The following is a 5391-nucleotide window of genomic DNA, read 5'->3' on the forward strand; positions in this document are numbered from 1 at the left end:
TCTGGCCGACCACCAATCGCCGACAGCACCCCCCCACCCGTGCTTTAACCGGCCCTCCATCCGACCCATCTCCTTTGATCTTTGACTAAATCAAGCCCAAAGCAAGCCCACTAAATCTAGCCCATACCCCATATCCCCATCACTACTAAAAAAAAGTAAATACGGATATATCATTTACAGTAGATATAATTGTTTTGTTTTACTATGCTCAGAGAATATAATACACAAATAATATATGTATATATATATATATATATATATATATATATATATATATATATAGACACACACACACACCCGCACACATACCCACAACGCAACTTGAAACAGTGAAGCATAAGCACGCATAGGCCTACAGACATGCTGTTTGTATGCACTTTAAAGCTATGAAATTTAGTCTACAAAAAGTCAAATAGACACTTGCTTTGTCTCAACAAAAGACAAATCTTTTTTTTTTCTTTTTGATAACGAGGAAAATTCATAGTTAATAATATAAAATTTGCATTGAATAAATTTTGTTTTTATATAATAGTTAGTAAATCACACAAAGGTTGGGGTTTGTTGTGAACATCGAAGCCACTACGAACTTCTTAGCGGAGGTTTGAGGCTTAAGGGCAGGAAGGGCTTCTGATTACTATAGAGAGTGGTTGGGACATGATTACAATTGGACTGGACTTTTAGGAGGTGGTTAAGGCCTTGCTTGGGGACTCGGAGTTTAACGGCAATGTAGGGATCGTGCTTGAAGATTGCAGAAGAATGATGAGTACTTGGGGGATGTGTATCGAAATTGGGCACAAGTTAAGAGAGAGAAATAAATGTGCGAACAAATTAGCTAAATTGGGGCAAGTTAGGAGTTGGGGCATGGTGGTCCTCGAGGAGCCTCCTAATAGCCTTAGAGAGTTTTTGTTGGCTGACAAGGGGGGCGCAATGACGTTACGTGTCACTTAACACGGCCAGGTGGCCTCTCCGAAGGTTTATTTTTTACCTTTTTTATTATTATTATTTTTTTTAAAACCCATTGTTGTTACATAAATCTGCGTATTAAATAAAGCCCCTTATTCCATAGTTGAAAAAGGATCAAAAGAAGATCTTGTGTGTGATTACCTAGTTAATTGTGCGATCAATTTGGAGATTCCTAATTCCATTTGACGGTGGAGAATTAGTTAATTTCAAACTGTTGTTGGTGGATATATTATCATTATTATTATGGTGTGATTTTGATTAGAGATAAGATCGAGTTTTGGCACACATGTCACACGTCGCATGGAAGATGTACTTAGAATATACTGATTTGTTTATGTCAAATGCGGCCCGAATTGTGTTAGTGGTAGGCACTATTTTATATTACAAAGATTTAAATATCATCACGCGACATCATATGGTGTAGAAAGGCTGGATAATCAATAAGCTAGTTAAATTGTGGTAGAATTGATGTATATATAAAAAAGTGACTACAAATTTAAGATCCGTAATAAAAATTAAATTTTTTATTACCTTTGGAATTGCGGTTGCAAATCGAGTTTTTGATTATTACTTTATGAATTATACAATATAATGTACATTCAATACACAAATAATGTACAACTCTTGAATACAATGTACATTTTTAATATACTAAAAGTACATTATTTTTATACTGAATGTACATTATTTGATAGTATAGCCACATAGCTGTGTGGACTAGGGATGGCAAGGTGCCCCGTCCTCGCCGATGATCCCTGTCCCTGTCTGAAACAGGAACATGGATGGGGAAAAATTTCGGAGATCGGGGACGGGGATGGAGAATTTTTTCGATTCCCCGCCGGGGACGGGGATACCCCTCCCCGCTCTGCCCCATCCCCGAATAATTATTATAATTAAGAATTATAAAAAGTTATATAACCCACAAAGAGAGTTCACTTGCCACTTAAGCTACCCCATTGAGTTTTTACAATCGTTACTTAAATGTGTGTACTAGACTACTAGGTAAAATCCGTCTTATAACCCTGATAGACCTAATCACAAAGAGATAAAATCAGTCTAGGTAGCTTACTCAATGAACAATTTGATTTATTTATTGCTACATAAATTATTTAATCCTTTTGATCAAATCCTTAGTAGAAAACGGTTGTTACAACTTACAACATGTTGTCTATGTAATTTTAGTGACGCCAAATAAAGATTTAATTTGATTAAAAAAAGTTTATTTTTTTAAAGTTTTTTTAGATAATAATAGAAACTTGTCATCACTAACTCGATGGTGTGCATAAGGTAAAACTTCATTTCTATGTAATAGTTCATAAGTCATACTTGAGAAATAATTATGTGTGACATGCTCAACTAAGAGAGTAGAATAAGATTTATATTTTAGTCTTTTGTAGGATAAGATAATATTTTATTTTCTTATTTTGAAGTAATTAATTCATACGAAAATAAAGAATGGTGGGTTTTCCAGTAAATCGACTTACATTAATTGTCAAAGGCAATACGCAATAGTTAGCTTTTCTTGTCATAAAGATTTGTTAATTGCTTTCACACGTTTCTCAATAAATTAAAATTTTTGTACATTATATTAGTCAAACCAATTATATTTTTTATCTATTACCAACAATATATAATTTTAATAGAAAAACTTTTATTCTCTTATATTTTAAATTAATATTTTATGAATAAAATAATAGAATTTGAGAGAAATTTCTTAAGTAGGATTTGATAACTTAACTTAACTTAGTCAAAATTCAATATAATTATTCAATTTTCTTGAATGGCCATGTTGGCTTAACAAGCAACAAGCAATTAGAGGGGACTTGGAAGCAAAAATAATGTTCACAAAACTCCATTTTATTTTTCTTGGACATTATAGGTGAGTAGGTTACTACATTTCTTTTAAACAATAAGGTGACCAACTTACTGTTTTTTTAATTTTATTTATTTATTTATTTATTTTTATTTTAGCATTATGACTTTCTCTTCCATCTTTCTCCCGGGCAGAAAGATGTCAACTTAACTTGAATTAGTAAAAATTTAATATAATTATTGAATTTTCTCGAGTGGCCATGATGGCTTAGCAGGCAATTAGAGGCCATTTGGTTGGATTGAAAAAAAAAAAACTTAAAATTTTTCTGACAATTTAAACGATGAAAAAAAGTTATTAGCATGTTTGGTGGTGCTTTTATTAGGGTTCTGTATTGTAGGCACACTAGAATTCTTTTTTTGTCTCCTCCATGTATTATTGAGAATATATATATCATTTATCATTCCTAACTAAGACTCTTTGTATCCTTATAAATACATTTATTTCCTGTACTTTAAATACAATGGATTGATCAATAATAAGACTATTCCCAGAACTACTGTTCTCATCTGGTATTAGTAGGCCAATGATCCATGGCTACAAATCCTACCAAGAAGAAGAAGAAAAAAAAAAAACCGCCGCCGTCGCTACCAACCCCCGCCGTCGCGCCGCCTCCGGCCGGCGACACCACATCCTCTTCTCACACCATCTCCGATATTGTCTATCCAACCACAGCTCCGCTAAATACCCTACAAATATCCCATCACTTTATCTCCATTAAACTTACTTCCTCAAACTATCTATTCTAGAATAGTCAACTTGTTCCCTTTTCCGCAGTCAAAATCTCAGTGGATACATTGATAGCACGTTACTGTGTTTGACTTCATTTATTAAAGCTCCAGATGAATGTTCTTTTGTAACCGATCTTACAGCCAAAAATTTGGTCAGTCAGGATTCTTTTATTTTGTCATTGCTCCTCTTGTCTCTGTCTAATGAAGTTTTGTATGTTGTAGTAGGGCATGCCATGTCCTAGGGCCTATGGCTAGAGCTGTCTAGACGGGTCTAACCCGTCGGGTTGGGCCTGTTTAACCTGTATTTTAGACAGGTTGGGTTGGAGAATTTCTAACCCGGCCCGTTTTAAACCCGACCTACATTCCAAAGCCTCCACCCTGAGTAGGTCTTGAGTACCACACAATAATCTCCTAATTGAGCACTAAAGAACCTGGTGACAATATAATTGATCAACTCAATGACTTCCATTTTTGTTCGTGACAAAGTAGTATCAAAGGAACTACAAGTAAACTACATATCCACAAAAAGACCAACCAGCAGACATGTTCACCAAACCACTAATAACAACAAGGTTAAATGATTTAAGGAACAAGCTCAATGTTCTCTCGAGAGAACCTTAAACTTGAGGGAGCATATTATGGCTTTATATTCTAGGCACACTAGAATTTCTTCTCTCTCTCCTTGTATTATTGAGAATATATCATTTACCATTCCTATCCTGACTGGGAAGGACTTTTATATCCTTATAAATACATATCTTTCTACACGTTAAATACAATGGATTAATCAATAATAAGATTATTCCAAGAACTATTATTCTCATCGTTTTGACTTTATAAAGTTTGGATCAATTAGAAATGTGATTCCTTAAATTTCAATCTCAACCTTGAGAGTTTCTCTCAATTCCTCCCCTAATTAGAAATTTGATTCCTTGAATGGTGGGAAGGTGTTAAAATTCTTTCTTTTTTGGAGATAATTGATGAAAATGTGTAAAATTTATGGAATTACTCATTTTTTTCTTTTATTGTATGCATATGACAAGGGTATATTATTTTTTTTATTAAAAAATTGAAAAGGTTAGACAAAGCAATGATTCAAATAACATTTCAAAGAATTTAGTTGTTTATATTTTAAAATGAAATCAAGCATATATATATTAATTAATTGTCTTAATAAAATTATTCATAACAAACACATTTTTCTAGAATTACTTTTTCGATGTACAATTTTTTTTTGAAAGCACTAAATATAAGAACACTAAATTTTTCGGCAATTTAATTAAATATAAAAACACTCAATAACCTCTTAATGTTCTTGTAACTAGAGAAGAGTAGTTACCGTTAGCTTCTGTTAGTTTAGACATGTAGGGGTCAGGGGAGCGTAGTAGTTTTAACTTTTAGGTGTCTCATGTGAGTTCCTTGTAATAGATACATTTGTACAACACAAAAATTTATAATACAATGTGAATTTTTTTTGGTGGTGAGAGAAATAGTAGTTATTACTTAAGAGTGTGCACTAGATAAATCTCACTTTTATGTAATATGCAGCAAATTACACAGAGGAAGTAAATCACACTAAGAAGATCAGTACAATTAGTGGCGAAGACAGAAAATGTTTCCAGTGGGGGCAAAACATAAAAGAGCTAGTTTAAAAATGAAACACTTACAACACGTTTGGTTTACGGAATGAATTTGGAGGGAATAAGAATACTATTCTACAGAGAATTGAATAAGTAAGGAATAGAACAACAATTGTATTCTATTGTTTGGTTCACTCAAGAAATAGACTTTAGGAATTGTATTCCAATGTTTGGTTGGTTAAAGGAA

Source organism: Ipomoea triloba, chromosome 2 (genome assembly GCF_003576645.1).
Source record: "Ipomoea triloba cultivar NCNSP0323 chromosome 2, ASM357664v1".
NCBI classification, from domain to species: Eukaryota; Viridiplantae; Streptophyta; class Magnoliopsida; order Solanales; family Convolvulaceae; genus Ipomoea; species Ipomoea triloba.